At 46.0% G+C, this 22196-nt stretch overlaps 2 long non-coding RNA genes across 2 annotated transcripts; one reads left to right on the forward strand and one right to left on the reverse strand.

Annotated features, from left to right (window-relative positions):
- Positions 1-603: 603 nt before the first annotated feature.
- LOC109369347 lies at positions 604-4592 on the reverse strand. The gene is made up of 3 exons (XR_002118305.2): positions 2978-4592; positions 2750-2895; positions 604-1397 (listed from the first exon to the last, which is right to left on the reverse strand). It is a non-coding gene; the product is annotated as an uncharacterized LOC109369347 (long non-coding RNA).
- A 1269-nt stretch (positions 4593-5861) lies between these two features.
- On the forward strand, positions 5862-14634 carry LOC109369346. Its single transcript, XR_004160828.1, has 2 exons — positions 5862-6930; positions 13561-14634. It is a non-coding gene; the product is annotated as an uncharacterized LOC109369346 (long non-coding RNA).
- Positions 14635-22196: the final 7562 nt, after the last annotated feature.

The raw sequence follows: 22196 nt of genomic DNA on the forward strand, positions 1-22196 counted from the left end.
GTTTATAATGGGAGAACAGCATAGAGAAGTAGGGGAGCAATCTCGCCTCTCCTCACTGTATTGCTGGAAGCATTGCTATGGATGTTATTTCTAATGTGGGTGTCCCAAATTAAAAAGGACACCGGGATCCTGCAAAGGAAACCACACATGTAGCCCAGGCATAGGAAACAAGCTCTGGTATGAGGCTGGAGGTGCGCATACTCATCAACTTGCTAGAGAGAGGGCTGAGGATGCCCTGGTGTAGTGAGAGCAGTGTTTGACAGCTCTGCAGCCTCAGCCTTGCAGAAAAGTGCACAACAAGATCTGAGAGCTGAAGCAGAAGTTGGAAACATTCAGCCTGCAAGGAAGGCGGCGGAGCCTAGCAGGAGGGCAGGAGATGCTGGAGCAGCTGCCTGGAGAAAGCAGCAACTGTATTGATTTCACAGCAACATCACATATGGGGAAGACATGAATCCAGGCTCTGGGAGTGGCTTCCTGCACGCAGGAAGTGCAGGTCACCCTCTGCGCCCATAGTGGGATTCAGCCCCACTGTGGCCATGCCAGCATCCTCCAGGCACACCTCATCCAGCATCCACGTGTAAAATGCTGTGGGTCAGAAGCAGTATGTTCTCCTCATGTTGGCTTTTTTTTTTTTCTTTATTAAGAACATGTCTCTGTTTTGCTGAAATCAGAAAGTTGAGAAGTTGGGTGTGTTATTCCCCATCTCCTCCCGTGAGCGGTTCCTGCTCTGAGCACAGCAGATGGAGGGTGGGTGGGGGCTGCCTCCTGACTTTTCCATCTGGAATGGGGCCAAATTTCCTCAACTTTGGAAAAGCAGCACGAGGAAAAAAAGATGCACTAATTCTGGTGATCTGGAAAATCGGAATAAGAAAACAAGGTTTTTTTGGGGGTATATTTTTTAAGAAGCAAAGGGGAACGTGACAGGCATATCCATGAACAATCCCATGGACAAAACGTGGATGGGCAAAAAAATGGAGGGTGGATGGGGATCACATAATCATTACGGTTGGAAAAGACCTGTGAGCTTATCCAGTACACCAACCCATCCACACCATGCCCACTACTCATGTCCTTCAGTGCCACATCTCCATGGATCTTGAACACCTCCAGCAAAAGGGTGGGAATGGGGAGCAGTTGAAGGTGGTGCCCGTGTTGCTGGATCTGCAGGTCCCGAGTCTTCCTGCACGTGGCAGCCATGCAGAGCTTCCACATGGGGATAAGGACATGTATGAAGTTCCACAGTGGCAGGAAAGTCCTCTTGTTTGGAAGTGCAGTTCAGTTTTGCTCTTCATTAACTGCAATGCACAGTACGCCTCCAACATCACTGCTCCACAGCAGCGCCTGGTGCTGCAGCTGGGGGAATTAATGGAGAGCCTATAGCAAACACTGCTTCACATCTAGGACATAAAAAAGAATAATCACACACAATGCCATTGTTTTTAAACAAGCACCAGGTAATACATTCCCAACAATTTTATCCAGATGTACCACTTGAGAACCTCACCTCGGTGTGAAATTAGAAATATTTTTACTGCAAATGCCACTGAGTGACATACAGGGAGAGGTTCACCCTGCACCACTCCGCATCCTTTGCCACAGTCAAGTCCCACTTCAGTTTAAAGGCTACTGCATGGAATGTCATTTACATAAAAAAAAAAAAATAAAATCAGCTGCAAAGCATTTATTTGCTACAGTAGATGCAGCCCCTGGGAGTTCTCAGGTGTCTGCTTGGGCTGCGGTTGCCTGGAAGGGAGCACCACATTGAACTCCAGCCATTGGTTGGTCGCTTCACTGGAAATATCTCACTTCTAAGGGGAGAAGCAAAAAGGCAACATAGAGAGAAATCTGGGAGTTACTGAAAGGGTAAGGAAAGTCAGATAGAGCTGCTTCTGGGGCTGTTGTTGCAAACCAACTGAAGGATGCTTTGGTGAACACCGCTCTGTGCGTCCGCAGGAAAAGGAAGAAAAACCGCTGTGAAATGAAGGGCATCTGCTTCAGCGAACAAACTGCAAAGAGACGAGCTTAAATCTCACTCCAACGAGATCTTTAATATGCTGTTTGGGTGTTTTAAGGGTATGAGAATGCCCTTTGATATTAGTGCTGCTCCGGAGATATTTCACACAGTAATTGCCTACATCTTTAAGGCACGATGTATTGAAGCCATGGTGACTGCTGATTTAAATTGGGCGATGGCTCCAGGAACTAAGACCCAGGCAGGAGCTGCAGGGAGCACAGCACACACTTCAGAATGAACTTTAAAAGGTCAGAATTTGGTCTAGCAGAATTACCTGTACCAGCTCTGAGCTGAGCTGAGACGGCTTTGTTGCCAATTTAGATAAAATAGAAGCAATAATTAGAATGTCTAGCCTCCGGGATATAAAGCAGATCTACTGAGATTTATGAAAACAATATACTGTTGGGCAATATCCATTCCAAAATCTATGGCCGGCGTTTCCTCGGGAGAGCAGCACTGCAGACTGAAATTGCCTGGCATGACGCAGGCAGGGGAGTGAGCCCCCAGAGGCCAACACCACGGTGCTGGGAATGTTGACAGCAGTGCCCGCAGTTGGCATGGCCAAATGCCAAATAGAGAGGGTCGAGCACAGCCAGCACCTGCCCAGCACAAGCCCTCTCCTGTTGCCTGCACAGCAGCAAAAGGGAAGAAACCAGGCTCTGAGCATTCCTTCCTTAGGACATATGTGATTTGCTTAAACTAGGTGCAAGTGCCTCACACACTTCTGGAGCATACCTGTGCCGGACATGTAGGTCAGGTACTGTGCTGAAGTTATGACCCATTGCTCGGCATCCCTCAGAACCAAGCTCACAGTGACCAACAGAAAATGGTTGGCAGCATCAGATTCTCTCCACTAAGCCTCAGGCTGGATGTTCTTCCTCCTGAATAAGAGCGAAACCACCCAGAGCCTTCACCCTCATTTTGGTGATGGATGGCAGCAGACGGAGCCAGTAAACCACACACCTTCTGTGGCAGGACATCCTCAGAGCGTGGTGGTGCCATCCATCACCTCCTGCTTGCACAGAGTCATAGAATTGTGGAATCATTAAGGTTGGAAAAGGCCACTAAGATTATCTAGTCCAACCCTCCACCCACCACCAATGTTGTCCTCTAACCACATCCCTCTGTGCTGCATCTCCACGTTCTATGAACACCTCCAAGGATTGTGACTCCACCACCTCCCTGGGCGTCTTGTGCCAGCATATCACCACTCCTTTGGAGAAGAAATTGTTCCTAATATCCAACCTGAACTTCTCCTGGTGCAACTTAAGGCCTTCACCTCCCATCCTATCACTGTTAGCAGGGAGAAGAGGCTGACCCCCACCTCACCACAACCTCCTCGCAGGGCACTGTATAGTGATGATGTCTCCCCTGAGCCTCTTCTTCTCCGGACTGAACAATCCCAGTTCCCTCAGTCATTCCCAGTAACACTTGTGCTCCAGACCATTCACAGCTGCAGTGTCCTTCTCAGGACATGCTCTGGGACCTTGATGTTTTTCTTGTATTGAGGAGCCAAGAGCTGAAAGCAGCACTTGAGATGTGGCCGAGCACATCGAGGGACCATCACCTCCTGCCCCTGCTGGCTGCACTATTGCTGATACAAGCGAGGATGCCTACTTGGCCACCTGGGCACACTGCTGGCTCATGTTCAGCAGCCGTCAGCTTGCACATCCAGATCCTTTTCACCTGCGCAGCCTTTCCATCCACTCTACCCCACACCTGTAGCATTGCATGGGATTGTTGTTACTTGTTGTTATCGAAGTGCAGGATCTGGCACCTGGTCTTGTTGAACTTCATCCCACTGGCCTCAGCCCATCAATCCAGCAAATAGCAGCCCATAAGTAGCCTGCTGGTCCACGGAGACAAGGAATGCAGCACTGAGATAGCAAAAAGAAAAGCATCAAAATCATAGGAGAGAACGAAGACAACAGAAAAAAGAAAACCGCCCATAAATGTGGGCAGAGCTGTGACCTACTCATTTAATCTATCAGAAATATGAGCACACCAGGTCCACGTGGAGGTGAGCAGGTGACAAAGTAATGCACATCTGTAATATACAGTGGATGTCTGAGCCGTGCATTTTAAACACTTTCCATGGGGACAGCTTTGCTCTAGTCACGCTGCAGTGTTCATGCATTAGTATTTTTATTTAAAAACAGGAACAGAAGGGCAGAGGAATTGGAGAATAAATCTAAGTCCTGCAGCAAGGAAGGCTGAGCTGGGCCAGCTCTAGGGCGGCTCGGGCTGGAGGAAGCCACTCTTGCTTCGTTTCAGTAATGATAATGAAGAAATTGGGGATTCTTGTGCAGAAAGCAGAGGATTTATGAGAGAGCAGCTGGAGAGGCCAAGAGTAAAGGATAAACACAGAGATGGTAAAAGAGTATCTGACAAAACTCAACCCACATACTGTAAATCTGCAGGTCCAGACACAGCATGCTGGGGAATGTTAAAAGAAATCTCTGAAGACCATCTTGAAAAATAATCTTCCCTTCATCGTGGGAGTTATCTGGGGCCTGGAAAAGGCCAAATGTGCATCCCATTATGGGTAAGATGGAGAAGATGGGGTAGGAGCTGCTGCCCACCCACCCATGGCCCTGGCAGGCAAGTTTAGACTGATTTTTTTCCCCATCCTTTCTCCCCTCCCTCCCAGCTTCTCTCATTACTGCTCACCACACCAGCAGCCCCTGCCTAGGGCTCGGGAGCTCGGGGATCAGACAGCCTGTGTTCAGCAGGCGCTTTTTTCCTGCACAAATAACATTGCTTCAGACCTTCTGGCGTGTTGGGAGCAGGTATGTCTGCACTCCACCTTTGCTTCTACATGTGAACTTTTTTTTCTGAAATAAGCAGGCAGCTGGGTGCTGGTGGGGAGCAGGGGAGCTAACTCCACATCTTATTTTCAAACTCCAGCACCTTAAATAACCCACAGCTTTTTAAAGTGCGCTCCCCTGGAAGTAAGAATTTCAATAATTCCATTCACAGGTAACCTGCTGAGCTGCTGAGCCTCTTGCTCCCTCTCTGGGAAGCAGACGCACCGCCTTCCCCAGCTCCTCCTCGTTTTGGGAAAGGAGTGAGATGTGAGAGAGCTGCTGTGATTTGAGGAGCAAAAGCTGGGAGAAGTTTGCACAGCAGTATAAAGCATGATGGGGAAGCTTCCTTTTGCCCAGCTCCTTTTTGTACACAGCTCACACCAGGGATAAATCCCAAAGAATCTGCAAGTGCAGCACACAAAAATTTGGTAATTAGAAAGCTGATGTGGGGTATACCTCGAGCCTCACATGCGGCTTGGATTTTTAGGATCTCTGCAGTAATCAGGGCTGCTTTTCATCAGTAGCTGCAAGGCATCCAACTGCATGCTCCTGTCAGCCCAAAGGGATTCCAGCAGCTGTAGGGCTGTGGATGCACTTTCCCTAAGCCATCCCACCTCCAGTTGTTATTCTTTCCCTTTCTGAGAAGGCATTACAGTTAGTGTCCTGCATGGCCCATCTCCTCAGAGTTCTTCTTGTCATGTTATAACAAAGTTTTCTTAACAACTGGATGAAAACTTGGTAGTTATACAGAATTCAGTGTAGGATAGAAATTGGTTGATGAGTCAGAGTCTCAGAGAGTAGCCAGAAAAATGAAACTTCAAAATTGGGAACAATTTTAGTGGCATTACCACAGGAGATAGGACCAACACCTGCATTTAAAGTTTCATAAAATGGAGAAAGAATTAATGCCATTTATGCCAGTGTCACCAGTGGGCACCTAGGGCAGACGGGGATGCATCCAAAGCAGCCTGGAAATATTTTTGTCATGGGCTGAGTGCACCAAGACACAGCAGCCTGTAACCGTGGAGAGTGAAATAGCTCAGATATCTGGAAAGTAGTGAGATGGAGGCGAGCAGGTGAGAGCTGAGCTAATACCGCATAATCTTGCAGTTTAACAGCTCTGAGCAGAGCTGATGCCTCAGCATCAAGAGCCAGGAGGAGCATGGGGAGCTACAGCCATGTGCTGCATGGCCACCCCAGGCCACGTTGCCATCAATCCCTGCAGCCTGGCCACAGCAGTCCTTTGGATGCCAGGGTCCCACCACTACATCCATAAATCCAAAAATAAGTTCTGGCTAGTGCGTCCGTGAGGACAAATCCAGTGCTGCCACATAGTGGTGAAGAGGCAGTTCAGAAGGCAACATCTGCAGAATCCCCTGGAGAACCTGCGGTCAGAGCCTGAGTCAGCCCCAGCCTCATGCCAGGGTCCCAGGGGCAGCTGGCTGGCACAGGCCCATCCCAGGCTCCTTGGGGACTAACCCCACTCATTCCTGTGCAGTGTTCCCAAAGGCATCACCTCCTTTCCACTGCTGATGCTGGGGATGTGTCCCTCATTATATCGGTATCACTGTGGGAAACACATCATTATTGTTAATGAAGGTTTCTTCAGTTTGATTTCAGCCCCAAATTTCTGTTTTCATCCTCACATATCATCCAGACCTCCTACGGTTTCATAGACCCAACACCAAAGAGTTTCATTTCTCTCTTCTACATATCTCTCTGCTGTGACACTGCTGCTGTTTTGGTGGATTGCTTCTTGTTCCTCCTTTGGCCACAACACCAGAAGCAACACTATGCTAACACATGTGCATCCTGCGGTGTCAGCCCACAGCTTTGAGATATGAAGGACAGGTTGCTAAATGTTGCTGCTCACATATGCAGAAAAGTACCCAAGGGGACTCCCAGGAAACCCATGCACCCACAGCTGTGCAGGCAGTGTGTACTCATGGTGCTTAGCAGCCCATGTCCCCGCAGCTGCCTCTCATCAAGGCTCCTTGAAAGACTCAGAACCCTCTAGCAGGAACCCTGACCATATCTACGTTAGAAACATGAGCTCCTGACCGGCTGGAACAGACTCCTTTTGGAATACCGGACAGGAATAAGTGACAGGTAGGATTCCATTTGCCCATGAACTGAGTGAGTCTTGAAATAACACTTGTCCTTCCAGGGTGTACTTACTGTGGTGTTTCCTGTCTATATTGCTGAGGCTTGCAGCCCTTCTGTATTATTTATCCTTCCTTGCAGGCATCTACAACACCCTCAACTTTGGGATGAGCTGCATTCATGGTGCTATTAATGCGCCATTGCAGTCATTACTATAGATGTTAATTAACACTCTGCATAAGTATTAGCCCTGTGGTGATCTGCTGGAAGTTCTGTTCACCTCAGCAGGCTGTAGCTCACTGTTGCTTGTTGTTCACCCTGCTGATATCTTGTCTTCCCTCCTTGAGCTCTTCTGAGGTATAGGTGAGTCCACTGCTCAGAAGCTAGGAAATGCAATCAGAAGAAATTCCTCTATCAAAGGAAATAGTAAAGCTTTATATAAGATGTACTTGCAGAAAAACAAGTAAAGCTTTATATTGCATGTAAATACATGGCTGATGGTTGGACTTGATGATTTTAGTGGTCTTTTCCAACAGTAACAATTCTATGATATTGTGTATGATTACAAAGTGGGCATGGCACACCACACCAAGTACAGAGGCAGTGGGATCTTCTGGACAGCACTTGGGTTCTCTCTTTCTCCACCCAGAGCTCCACAAGCCTTTCTGGCCTTGCTCCAGGCTGGCAGCTCCTTTGCAAGCAGTTCCCAGCCAAGACCCATGAGTCCTTCTGAGAGAAAGTGCTTCAAAAGTTCTTGTTCCCTGTTGGTAGCCAGCCTTCTTTCATTTCAGATAAATGAGTTTACTATTGCTCATACTAAAACAAATATTGTTTGCTTGGTCCTGTGCTATACACAGCAGTCTGGATTGTCGAGCAAATGACTCCTTGCTGTTTGTCACCTGGAAGGGTGGCTGTGGGGTGACAGCCACTGCTGCTGGTGAGCACACTGTGGGGCCCTGCCAGTTGGAGGGACCTTTTCCCCAGTACAAGAAACTGGCAACACTTTCTTCCCTCACCATCCACCTACCCTCAGCAGACTGGCAAATACAACTTGCTGGGTTCCCTAGCTCCATTGTGGGCACACAGGTTTCTTGAGATGTCTTTACAGAAATCTGGAAGTAGAGGGTGAGTGGTGAGATGACACAGCCTGGGGATGATACAAAAACATTCAAGTTGCTGAAATGAAGCCACACAGATCTAAAGCTAATTGCGAAGAGTAGAGGATGATCACATAATGCCGAGTGGGTGAATTTTAAAATGGCAGAGATGAAATTCAGTATTTGTAGTTTCAAGATCATACACAGGGAAAAAAATAACCTTAACATTATATATAAAACCAGGGCCTCTGCATGAGCTGCGAGCATCAGGAAGGGGGTTGAGGAGTCAGAATGTTTCCTGAAAGCAGTGCCTCACCACTCAGCATTGTCCCTCTGTGTTCAGCACTGGTGAGGCTGCAGCTTGGGTGTTGAGTTCAGTTCTGAGTTCTTTACTGCCATAAAGATATCGAGGCCCTGAAGCGTTTCCAGAGAAGGGCAGTGGAGTTGTGAAGGGTCTACATGAGTCTCATGGGGAATGGCTGAGAGAGCTGGAATTGTTCAGTCTGGAGAGGAGAAGGCTCAGAGAAGGTCTTATCTTCTCTACAACACCTAGAGAGGAGGTTGTGGTGAGGTGGGGGTCAGCCTCTTCTCCCTGCTAACAGCGATAGGATGGGAGGTGATGGCCTTACGCTGAGGTTGGATACAGGAACAACTATAATATCATATCAATGTAATATCAGGTTGGATATTAGGAAAAATTTCTTCTCCAAAGGAGTGGTGATGTGCTGGCACAGGATGCCCAGGGAGGTGGTGGGGTCACCATTTCTGGAGATGTTCATGGAATGTGGAGATGCGGCACTGAGAGATGTGGTTAGAGGACAGTATTGGTGGTGGGTAGATGGTTGAACTAGATAATCTTCGTGGTCTTTTCCAACCTTAATCATTCTGTGATTGGTCTAAAAATGAATCTAGTCTTAGGAAATATTCAGAAGAGTGGAAAACAGAGCAGAAGCAATCACCACATCGCCCTTCTAATCCACTCTGATACCTCTTGCGGAGTGCAGCCAGTACAGGTGCCTTTCCTTTTCTTCATTTGCCTTCCTTCTTTACTTAAAGATCACGTGTATTGGAAGAAGCATAAAAGCTGATGCTATCAGTGTAGCCACTGGAAATTTGGAAAAGAAGGAGATTGAACTTTGGTATTAATGAAATTTGTTGATTGTAGTTATTCAGGGCTAAAGGATGAGAACTCACCATGAAGAGATTAGCAGGATCTTACAGTTCAGAATGAATGGACAAAAAAATGTCATTAGAATCAATGTAGATATCTGCAAATGGATGTAACAGGAACACACAAATTTAATTTCAAATGCATGTTTTGCTGTGTTAACTGTTACCCCGCAGAGAGAATATTCCAAGGTTATCACAGAGAAATGTCTGGAAATGTCATCCTGGTGTTTGGCAGAGATCAGAAAAGCACGAAGATAACTGAGGAAGGAATACAGACCAAAACAAGGAAAAAAAGATGAGGTCATCATAAAAACCCCACATCCCATGCACACAGTTCTGATGTCCTGTCTGAAGAGCAAAGAGCAGAGCTGGAAACAGCAGCACCAAGATGTGGGGCAGCAGCTCAGGGAATGACAGCCGTGCAAGGAAAGATTAGGATTATGCATCTCATAATACTCAGGAGATACACTAGAAGTCCATAAAATCAGAAACGATGTAAGGAAGGTGATCAAGGATAAACTGCTTGCTATTGCTCACTACACAGGAACTGGCAAGCTCCCAGCTGCAATGGGCCATGGGTGTAAAACCAACAATAGGAAGAACTTCTCCACACAATATATATACATACATAAATACATACACATTGAAAACTGTAGATCTTGGTGCCACAAAATGCTGCAGAATATAAATGGGCTTAGAATGAGATTAGACAACTTCATGAAGGGCAGGAGCACTTGTGGCAGTGAAGCACATTCTTGTGGTTGCAAATTTTCTTTGAGAAGCACCATTGTATTGCAACTCCAGCACGTTTCTGTCTGGTCCAAGTGACTGAACAGACATTCTTAGATTTCTATAAGCTGTTTAACATTCTACATATATATATATTATAAAAATATTAATTGTAAGCTTATGGTTTCTGGTATATTCTTAGCCTTTGATAGAGAATGCAAATGCTATTTTAGGGCATGCTGTGAAGAAGGCACTTTGCCAAGACAAGCCTTTGGTGCAGACTGTCTCCTTTCATCTGGTATCAGGGTTTTCTGCATTCCAGTATTTCCACAATTTTTAGTGTCATCTACAAAGTTTATGATTAACAATTCATAGTTTCTTCTTTCATCGCTGTTAAAACTTTCAAATTTGTGCACGGCCAGGACCAATCCCTTAGGGCTCTCGAGTCCGCAGTCCTCATTTACCATTACAGTGCCAAACTGCCGTCAAAACCATCACAGAGCCACCATCCAATCTGCTTAATTTTTAGCATGTTTATTTGTATGTTTCTGATTTATTAAGGAGCATGTTTGGCATTAGTCTATTAGAAGCTTTCCTGTTGGTGATATTAATAGACTAGTACTTTTTAAAATTGAACTTGTCAGCTATTCAAAGATATGTCATATTAGCTTGGTATTTTCCATAAACTCAGTGGGGGTGAGTTATATTTTCCAGTTTTAATTCTCCACTGAATTGCTGCATCACTCATTCCATTCTTTGGCTGTGGTGAGCTGTCAGGGTGTGGGTGCCTACTTGTTGTATGTTTCCTCACCTGCTCAAACAGTATCAGTTTTGTAACTTTGCTCCCAAACTTACTGAAGGTGGACACCAATTGTCTGGAAAGCTTCCTGGCTGGCCCATATGTAATTCTCAGATGTAAATTATCTAAGCTACAGATTTAAAAATGGTGCTATGCAATGCCTTCGGTGATCAACGAGAGTTAATTATTTCTCACCATCATTTAACATGACAATGTCATCTATCTTTTCCTCTAAAGTTGGAGGATGATGATTAATAAAAAATTGCGCTTTTACAATTTCCTCATTTCTAGTAATAGACCAATATTACTGTTAGGATTGTTTTCATTCCAAATACACTTACAAAAAAAAAAGGTTTTAAAAATTAATTATGTTAGGCATGGCTTTCTTGTCTCATCCTGACTGATTCTTCTTTTTAAAAAATGATGAAGATTAGTCAGGATCTTGGGTTCATCTGTACTGAATCTCAAATTTGTTTGGCTTGTGATTATCTTCCGGCGATGAAAAAATACTGCTCAACCCAACTGAAAGGATGATTTGAAATAAATATGGAATTGAGAAAAAGATGCAAATGAGTCAGTGCTGGTGAGAGCTTTCTCCCACTTCTGATTGTAGGTCTGATTTTTTTTTTTAATTATTATTATTTTCAAATCCTCCCTACAATTCTATCATACCGAGGAATGATGTGTGCAGTTTAGTAAATTTATTAGTTGGCTCTGGAAATGGAGTCAGGGAAGGGTGAAGATAGATGCAGGTACACAAACAAGAGTTGTCCCTACAGGAGACAGGGGTTGAGGCAGATGGATACTGCCACAAAAGGGATCAGAAACGGAGCCAAGCAGAGGCTGGATATCTCAGAGTCTGAGAGCTAAACTAGAAACACGAAGAAGTCTCTAGTGGTCAGAAAGGTAAACATAGAGCTGGGAGTGGCTGGAGAATGTGGAGGTGGGCCACAGCTCCTTGAGGAGGTGGGAGCTGGGCGGTGGTGGCACCAGGGACCATCCCTAGTGTCCCCAGTGTGCAGTGCCATCCATCACAGCCACAGCAAGGGAAGGCAGCTAGCGTGGCTGAGATGCATCTTACATCCCATTTACCCTTGTGATTTCCTTGCACAAATTCTTCTGGATCTCAAATCTTAGCCCAGATGACATGTTTAAGCCTTTCAGCAAATCCATCCTGCCATTTTGCATTTTGCCTTGGCATAAAAAAATTAGAGGCATGTCATACAGCTTTCCATCATAAAATTTTGCAGAGGCATAACAAATTACGTTAGAAGGAAATGGCTCAGTCAGTTTAAATTAAGACATCCTGCTTTTTTTAATACTGATGACCTAAAGATTTCAAATTTTCAGGTAACTTGAGAATTCAAGAAATTGAGTTTATTAGCCTCTCTATAATATTGATGATAGATTTGGTTTTCCTTTCACTTAAGTTACTGTGTTAAATAATATTGATGTTTATCATTCCGAAGATAGTCTTAGGAGTTCACTCTATGAAATTAGTGGAAATTTTGCTCTTGAGTTCGATGGGCTCAAGGTTTTACCCATAGCAATTAGCAGTCATTCTACTGTGTAAGATGGCTCCCTGAAGGTCTGCAGGGCACGGCATAATTATAACAGATTGTGCAATCAGGCTGTCAGGACATGCAACCAGAAAGGAGAGCTATGGCTCCCCCTCTTTCTTAATTTTAAAATAAGATATTCCTCTAGAAGAAGAGTAAATGTAAATGATCACATTTTAGTTACAAATGTCTAAAGTGTAAGCTAATGATTAGGATGAGTTACAGGGAAGGATTCAACAAAACATTGTGTCTGAAAATATTTACAAGCAATATTTCCTCGCTAATGAGGGAGAAGCGATGTTTGGCTGAGGCTGCCAGGCCATTCTGTAGTAAGAGTGGAGTATTCTCTCTAGAAAGAGAAAAAGAAGGAGAAGGGTTGAGAACAGACAGCATAGGATGAAGCCAGATTGGAACCAGACTTTACTTAAGCTTTGTGAGCACTGTTTAGAAAGTCATTACAAAGGTTGTCAGGCCCGAGATCCACTTGGCTCCCTCCTTCCAACTGTTGGTGAAGTTGCTGGAATTCCTTACGCTTGTTTCCTTTTCTCCCAAATGCTTCTGTGCCTCAGGTTTAGAGATGGCGGGAGTTCAGCAACATCCCCCCAAAAGAGGAAACCTGTGTGTGTGTGAGGGGGGGCAGCGAGAAAGGAGTGCTGCATTCTTAATCTGCAAAGCTCCGAGAAAAAAGCATTGCATGGGAATCTGGAAGGAAGAGAAAAAGAAGTCCAGAATGCTGTGATGATGTATTTTAACAATGCTATTATTTATATATTTCATGGATTTATATAAATAATCATAAACGTGCAGTTGGTGTAGGTCTCTTGGGTAAAGGCATAAGCAGGCAGGTTTATAAAATGGCTTTATGTGCCAGGGTAATTGTAATGGCTCCTTCTGTCAGGTAAACACATAATTAGGATGTTTCCAAATAAATGTATTATGCACATGATTGAAGCCAATCCTGGCTGCAGTATAAATATTATGGTTTTTTTTAAGTTGTATAATTACACATCTACCCATGGAGCTCCTCGCCTGATAGGCATCTATTTATGCAACACCACACTGTGGCGTTTCCACAGGTGCTGGAGCAGATACTTGCTGAACGCACAAACTGCCTGATTTTTAAACTGCAATATCTCAGCTTTCTCTCAAAATACCAATTCTGCCTCAACCCCTTTTTGCCTAATTGCTTCTTAGATTTATCGTTTAATTAAAACTGTTCCTGGGTTATACAAACAACAAATCCCACTAATGTGTGTTTTTCCTCCGTACAAATTATTTTCAGAGGGGCGATGCATCTTCACATTTTGAAAGGATTGCTCCCTTCTCGGCAGGGCTGTCACTGCCGAGCGTGGCCTCGTGGTGGGAGCTGAGAGGTGAGGGTTTGGATGGCAGCGTGACGCAGCTGTATCTGCAGAGCCACGATGGCACCACTCAATGCCATTCAAAAGACCAAGGTGCTCTTCCAGCCAACGCTGTGTGCTCTTCTTCACTTGGAGCACGTGGGCAGTCTGCACAAAGCCCAAACCGTGCCCAAGTCCCACACCTGGAGAGTGCCCCAGGGAAATGCTCATGTTTTGGTGGCATCACCACCCCTCAGAAAGAAATGGTGTTTGGGAACAAACCTGCATTTGGACGGTTTTATAAAAGGAGTGCTGAAAAAAGAAATGGAAAGTTTTCCTGCAAAGAGCATATGCTGCAGCTTCCTGAAACAAGAACCCAGCTCTGGTAAGGATTCTGGCAGTTTGGAGCCTTTCAATATTAAAGGACTCTCTAGCAGATTAGAATGGCATAATAAAAGCTAATAAAAATGAAACTGGACAAATTCGGGGAAGAAATTAAGGCACACGTTTTTAACAACAATAAAATTAATCACTGAACAGTAGAATTAAGTCACTGGAATGGGCTCCAAAGGGATGTGGCAAATGCACCTGAAGCTGCAGCCCCTGAGCACGTGGCTTCACCCCACTTGGCCTCCTCAGGTACCATCGCTGCCCCTTTCCCTGCTGAGAGATGGGAAAAACAGAGGAAGGAAACAAATTGCTCTCCTGCACCAAGGTTCTCTCTGCCTCTCTGCTTTTGTCTCTCAGATGCAACATATAAAATGATGAAGTACATCCCAGCTCGCCTGCATGCTGGCTGTGCTGTGCCCCACTGGTAATGCAAGCAGCTACTTGAATTTACAGCTGCGTCACACGGCCAGAGTGGAATGCAGCAGCCAGGGCAAGCACTGCATACAGCTGGAACTACTGACACACATCTTAACCTGGGGAAGGATTTTATTGGGCACGAAGTGGCATCTTTTACACTAGGATGTATTTTTACACATAATTTAGGCCAGCATAAACTCTCACTGTTGTAGAAAGAAATTTCCATTACTCACCAAGAAGTCATTCCCTGCTGCGGGAAGCAGCCCACCGGCCCTGGACTAAGTTGTATGCAAAGCTCAGGCCTAAAAATCAGATATGCCTTCCACCAGGGAAGGGCAAGACTGGCCTCAGGGAGCTGATCCCAGCTCCTGGGTGTCTGGGAAGGGGCCGGAAAGGAGAAGGGGCTCATCTCCCTGCCCTGCATTCACTGCAGCTTGTCTGTCCTTCTTTGCAGCATCATTCTGATCAGTTCAGATTGCTCTAAGCCAGCTCCTGAGATGGCACAGGATGTACAGTGCCACAGGAGTGCTCGGGGATCTGTCTTGTACAACTGTGGTAAAGATCATTTTGTGTCTTAGGAGATTTTGAGTAGAGGTTTCGAGTTTTGAATACCAAGGTGAGCTGCAATAATTTAGGGTTCTTTACTTGCTTTTAGAAATTGTGTGTTTTATCACATCGCTCTACCTGGAAAGCTGTTGTCCCTTTTGTATTCATCTCAGAATTGAAGGATGGGGAGAGTGCTGGTTAAATCAAATGTGAATGTGATGGCCACAGTGGTTTTTTTCAGTCTCTTTTGTGGTGTTCTTCATGTAATTAAAATAAAAGCAGAAATTAGTGAAAACAAAACAAAACAACTCTTGAAGAAGCTAGCTTCCTGCTAATATCACATGGAAAGAAAAACAGAAAAAACACAGATGATGATTTTCTGGATTTGTGAATCCTGGAAAGTACCAGAACTATTTGGAGTGAACCAGACCAGGCACCTTGCAGCCCCTGAGCTGCTGCAGCCCTGCACGGTGCAGGAGAAGGAGCAAAAAACAGCAAGGGCTGTGCGGGCTGTGCTGCTCTCAGCCTGACCACTATGAGTTAAAGACCCAAAGCAGAAGGCAAAATACAGCTGGATTCTTTTAGTCATTATGTCATTATACACAACAACACCAAGTATCCTTGGTATCAGAGGAATGCAGTGCTCAGATAACAGAAAAATTGTGAAAGTCGTGTCAACAAAGCTCATTTGGGAGATAGAGGAATGAGGGTTGTGCGTGACACCCTCGGCCTCTCAGCCGCAGCCAAATCTCACGCACTGAAACATCACCAAAACACAACAAAGCCCCAGCACAGCAGGCCCAACACTCCTTCTTGAGAGAGAATGGAAAGGGAGAACAAATCACCCAGCCAGACATCCATCACATCACTTCATGCATGACTGAGAGGTGCTCAGATACGATAGCGAGGAGCCCAGGCCAGGAACCTGCACAGCGCGGGCTCGGCAAGCGACGTGCTGCAGTTGTTAAAAAGACCTGAGGATAGGAAATGTGGGGTAGGGAAACAGAAGTGTGGGTGAGCTCTGCCTGCCTGTGGAAGGTCAGCTTCGAGGCGGGCTGTGCGCTTGCTGCTGGGGTGACTGTCCTTTGGAGCAAAGTCTGCACAGTGTTTATTGCCTGGTCCTCACCCATTTTACAGCTTTTACACTTGTGGACAGTTATCTTTAAAGCTGGGGTGCATTTTTCAGGAACGGGTTTCCACATTCATTGCTCTGAGCATTCTAATGAGAGCAGTGTTTGGCTGGAATTGTGCTGGAAAGCTTAGTTAAGTCTAAACAAAATATATTCGCTGAATTTCTGACTATTTTGAAGTGGGAAAGCTCTACTCACCCTGATGCGCAAATGCCCTCGCAGCTGATGTCTGAAGTGCTCAGAAGACTGCACCTGTTATTCTAACAGAGGTGACCTCTGAAACAAGAAAGCCATTCTGTATAAACACTGAGCTAAGTGACTTTCCCCATGTCTCCTCAAATAACACCCAAATATCTTTTCTTGTCAAAATCTTGCACTTGTCCCTTAGTATACACAGTAAATCATGACAACCAGTGACTTATTTGAAGGCTGGAGCCCAAAGCAAGAGGTGCTGGTGCTGAAAGAAGTTTAACCAGTCACCAGCCTCTAAAATATTAAGCCATAAAATACAACTCTATTTTTACAAAAGCGGTTTTAAATGACCTGTCAACACAGCTAGTTCCGGCTGGCTTCTTTTTCTTTTTTCTTTCTTTTTTTGTTTGAGGGTGGCAGAAAGAATGAATTAAAGGAAAAAAAAAATCATTAGGGGATGGCTTCTGTTTATTTTTATAATAAGTGCACATCTTGCAGTAGGGTAGCAAAACTCTGGGAAGCATTTACCTCCTGCTGAAGCCTAGGAGGTTATGTATCTCATATCCCTGACCTGTTCCTGGGCAGAATCCTGTGCTGCAGCATGAGGATGATTTGCACAGAGTGGAGGAAGATCACTGCCCCAGTCCTGCATCCCAGGTACTGGTCACATCCCAGATACACCACAAACAGCCACAGCAATTGTGACATTCTGTGTGTGCTGGGCACTGAAAGCTGGGCTTTGCACAGAGCTGGGATGTTGAGCTTCATGTGGAGGAAATGCTGGTATTAAGAGGAACACGTACGGTGCAGCTGGGAAATAGAGCTTCTGCTAAGGTCACAGCTGCCTGTTGCACTCAGCCAACTTCGTAGTGAAGTACTTGAATGAGGAAATCCCAGCTTTCATGTACATAGCTGGGCAGCTCCTCATATCCCTCCTCTGTGCCTTTACTGCCAAGGACTGGAGTGACCAAATTCTGCTCAATTTAGTTTGTGGGCTCATTTTGATTATCTGGCTGGGGACAATACTTGATTTCTACACCGTTTTAAGATCAAGCCCACAAGCACTGAGGTTGGAAAACTGGACTTCCAGTACGCTGCACCTGGAAATTTCCAGATATGATCTTCAAAGCTAGAAAGAAAAGTTGATAAACAGCAATCACACCAGGTCCTTTGGGGAGATAAATGTCAATCCAGCATATTGTTCCTGTTTGCCTGTCATCTGCAACAGAGCTGCGCTCAGGACGATCCTTCCCTCAGTCACACTTCAGGCTCTGAATTCCTCCATCTTATTCAGCTGCAGTCAGAGGGTGCTGCTGAATACACGACTCATGGCAGGATCCACCTTGCAATCAGACCTCAAGCTGATGATACATCCAAGGGAAAGCCCCAGCTTTGCAGTGTGATGAAATATTAAAAGCTGGTAAGAGGCGGAGCGCTCCGCCTGAGTAAGCAGACATTTGGGCAGAATCATTATTTTTTTTTTTGTGCAGAAGAGTATTTTGGGATACTTCTCTTGCTTTAATATGAAGCATTCTGTATCGCTTCATCTGCTTCTCGGTTGTGAGCTGAAAATTTGAGGTGGATTTTTATTGCAGAAAAGAGGGTGTGGAAAAGTTTAGTCAGCACAAAAGTTTAACCTCTCTAGCAAAGTCTATAAATTTGCTGTAAGGATAAGGCAAAGGCGCTCCCTTTCCTGTCTAAATGCTTATAAGGAGAAACATTTAATCAAAACCCACTCTTGTATACATGAGCTGTGTGAGTGGCATTCCCTGTCTCAGATTTGCAACCTGAAATTTCACAGTCTCTACTATTTTGTTACTTGCTTCCTAGCTCCTTTTAAAATACTTTCCGCATGTTCTGAATACTAAATATAAAATAATAGAATAGTCTAAAAATTAATTGGGGAAAAAAAGAAGAATTGGGCTGAAATTGAGTTTCCAGAAGACTCTGCTTTTACTAGTGTGAAAGTGATGATTTTCTAATGAGGCTGAAATTAAGTGAGAGCTTTGATCAGATGTCATGAATAGATCCCTGGCATTGGCCAGAGGAAATAAGCTTTGTCCTCATAGCAATCACAAGAGCTCTGTCACATTTCTGCCACAGAACAACTTGGAGCTGAGCAAGAGCCATCCCTTCCCTCTGAGGTTGTAGTGATCTGAGAGTCCGTTCTTTGAATTTCCCATCCCAGGTTGCCATGATCTGAAAGCTTCAGCCTTGAATTTGCACAGGGCTGTAATTTTCCCTGGGCAATGAATAAGATCTTTACAAAAATGTTGGAGACGAGCTGTCCTCTGGCACATGGCACGGGGGCAGGAGGCTGATCTCATTGCTCTGCTCTGCCACAGACTCCAGAGTGACATTAGCTAAGTCAATTAGCTTCTGCCCACATCTGCTTCGCATCTCTAAGAGGAGGAGAGCGGTAATTTCCTACCTCGCAGCGATCCTGTGAGAAGTATTTCAGTGCAGACAGCCGCAGTGTTTGGGGCAGCAGCCTGCTGCACGGGGAGGGCCTGGAGGCCATGAGAAGCCTTGGTGCAGTGTGGTGGTCATGGAATCATCCTGGGCTGGAGGGATCCGTAAGGATCATGGAGCCCAGCTCCTAACACAGGAGAGACAAGCTGTCAGGAAATGGAGGGGAGCAGAGACTGCCCCAGTGCAAGCTTACTGAGCTTTTGATGTCGTTCTCTTTAACTTACATGTACACCATCTAATTTGGTGACTTAAGCTATTCTTCCCATTACCAATTTTTTAGGGTTAGAGAAAGACTGAACTGCTGTCTCTAGGGCACGGACATGTGGAGACTAAGCTGCAAAGAAGTACTCATCCATACATCTGCATTTCTGCACAGGTGAGCCTGGCACTGCATTTTGGAAATGTCTCCCATGGACCAGTTGCCACTGGTAATCCTAGTGCTCCCAGTTTTGCCCTCAGCAGAAGCAGGAGGACATCTCGTGGCACTGAGGGATGTGGGTTAGGGGGCATGGTTGGACTGGATGATCTTACAAGTCTTTTCCAATCTTAATAACTCTGTGATGCTATGATTCAATTTCAGCACTCACAAGGCCTTCCTCTGCCACACTTTATTCAGACAGGAGCAGATTTTTTTCCCCCATATAATAGATGTCCAAAATATGTTTACGTGCCAGGAACAAACTGTCAGGTGGTGTATGTGTTTTGTGCTTTTTTTTTTTTTTTTTTTTCTTTCAATAAACGTACCTTTCTAGTTTATTATGACGAGGAGGTAAACGAGCAACAGGAATTATTGCTTATGTGGGATCTCTAAGGCATCCATCAAGAGGGAAGCTTCGCTGCGCTGAGCACTATGCAACACCACAGGAAGACAGCACACATCCTGGCCAGACCTCTGCAGTCATTTGGGACAAAGGCTGAAGAAAGGGAAAGGCAGTTGTACCAAATTTGCAGCAAGGTAACTGAGAAGCAGAAAGCCCACAGGGCTTAACCGGTGCCACAGCCAGGAAGCAGAAGTAACCACCACTTTGGCACCGTGGCCATGCTGCTATTACAATTCTATCTTGTATTCCTTCAATCAAGGGCAATCTGCTGAAAAGCAAAATTCAGGGTAAGTTGTTATCCTCGTCGGGAAGGCTCCACAGAGCAGACACCTAGTGCTGCAGACAGGGAAGCATCGCGGTGCTCCTGCAAGGCTGCACTCCTTCCAGTCAGGGAAAAACGGAAATGGGCAAGACTAATTCTTTTTAAATTTATTTGGAGCAAAACAGTGAATTCTAATAATCCCATCTGACAAAGGAAATGAAAGAGTCTTGGGGGTAATATTGAAAAACTGGTGGGCAGTCAGAGTCAAGGCCATATGGTCCTCAAGCTGTGCTGTCAAGCTGATCTACAGATGGAGACGTATTATCTTACACTAGCACAAAGTTGAGCATTGCAGTAGGCACTTGTGATACAAACCAGAAGACCTGATGATACGATTGACAATTACTACAAAATCAGATGAGAAAAAGTCATCAGCCAGAATTGTCCCTCTATGAAAATTAGCTGGAGAAGGCACGAGCGTCCAACAGGCTTTGCAGCTTACTAATTTCATCCAAAGTATTTAGCAAGTTTTGCAACACCTGAAATGAGGAAGGTAGTTGGTCTGACTAGTGTAAAAAAAATCAGAATCCTGGTCTTTTGATTTCATACTGATTAAAGGTTAAAGGAACACCAAGCCCACCCCACAGAATCTGTACACCAGCTCACTATCAAATGGCACGCGTGGCAAGAGTATGGGCATGTGTATCTAATGATCTGATCGAAGAGAGGGATGCACTGAGGGTTCACCAAGAGCTGCAACCTCCAAGCCCAGCAGTGTGAGCACTCACCAAAGCTTTGCTCTGTGACTTACTGCCAGAATGGCTGCATAGGGGGGTCATGAGAGCCTGGTGGATGCCTGCATCAGAATGTACCTCTGGTGACAACATGTCAGCTTATCCTGTAGCAAGCATACTACCTAGGTGGATGCCTTTGCTTTGAGGAATGGTGTCTCACCACTGTGGAATGCTCGAACAGATAAAGAGGTGACCACCAGGCAGCCCCATATTCAGGGGTCCAGGCACCAGTGCCTCCTGGGCTCACACCAGTCATCGTCCTCCGAGGCTTTATGTACCGAAGGCATCAAGTGTGCAAGGGAATAACAAGGATTTCTGAGTGGTAGCCATACGTGAACACTCTTTGTTTCATGCTGCCGATGATTAATGGCTTACAGCCATGGGACAATCATTTACCTGCAAGTCTTGGCTAGAAGCTCCAGGGCATCAAAAGTTTATGATGTAGCTCTGTGTCAGTCCCATGAATCCGCATTTGTAAAGGTGTTCAGGAACCCCTGTTTTAGGTGCCTAGGAGTGTCTTTAAAATCTATCCCATAGGTTGGCTCAGCATTTCAACGTCTCCTCTCATCAGCTGTTAAGAGATTGACAACATCAGCAAAGGAGGCGTTAAATCCCAAATCTTCCATTCTTTTTAAGAAAAAATCAAAAACCTGTCACTTCCACATGAAGTGGAGAGGGGACGGGCTGAGCTGACCCACCTGACACTCACTGATGTGTGAACCGAGGGAACGGACACCCACACAGCCCTGGGAGCTCCTGCCTAAGCCAGGCTCTCCCAGCTCCCCGCGCTCTGAAGCACATCCAAATTTTCATACGGAGCGCCGAACCCACGGGCACTTTGGCAGTGCTGCCTGGCCCCACGCCAGCTACACTTACTGGGAGCTCCGCGAGCTCGCTGGGTAACGCACAGAAGGACTGCTCCGCAGCGACGTTCGGACACCGAGCAGGGAGTGCCTCGGGACCAAGGGCTCGCCGTGTACCGGAGCTGCAAGATGGGCTCCAGGCGCCCGGTGTAAGGCAGAGCGGAGCAGCGCCCTGGTTCAACCTGGGTGGGAGGACCGGGGCAGAACATCCTCCAAGAAACACATGAGAAAAAATCCTGGAGACCACAGGGGAAAAAATTAACATGCCGTGGGAAACGGCAAGGCGCTCCAAGTACAGCGCGCGGAGGGGGAGCGCAGCGAGGTGCTCCTGCCCGCTCTGATGCAATCCAGCACCGAGAGAGCGCTGGGCCAGGAGCCAGCGAGCACCGAAACGCTCAGCGCAGCGGGACTTAACCCTTCCGCCGTGCGAAGGGGCACGAAGCGGCTCGGTAACACCGTGCGGGAAACTTGCTGGGGGAGAAGTAGGGATGTAAGCGCCAAGGCAGCCAAAGAAACCGTGTGGTTGCGGGCGCGCGGGCCGAGACAGTTCTCCAGTCACAAGTGCTTGATGAAACGTGGCCAAAACGATCAGGAATTGCAACAGGTCCCAGCCTGCCGTCCACCTGCCGCCGCGGAAACTTTCTGCAGGCCCCGGCCGCACCGCTCGTGCTGCATAAGCACCGACCCTTAG

The sequence above is a fragment of the Meleagris gallopavo genome, chromosome 10, assembly GCF_000146605.3.
Source record: "Meleagris gallopavo isolate NT-WF06-2002-E0010 breed Aviagen turkey brand Nicholas breeding stock chromosome 10, Turkey_5.1, whole genome shotgun sequence".
Classification (NCBI taxonomy): domain Eukaryota; kingdom Metazoa; phylum Chordata; class Aves; order Galliformes; family Phasianidae; genus Meleagris; species Meleagris gallopavo.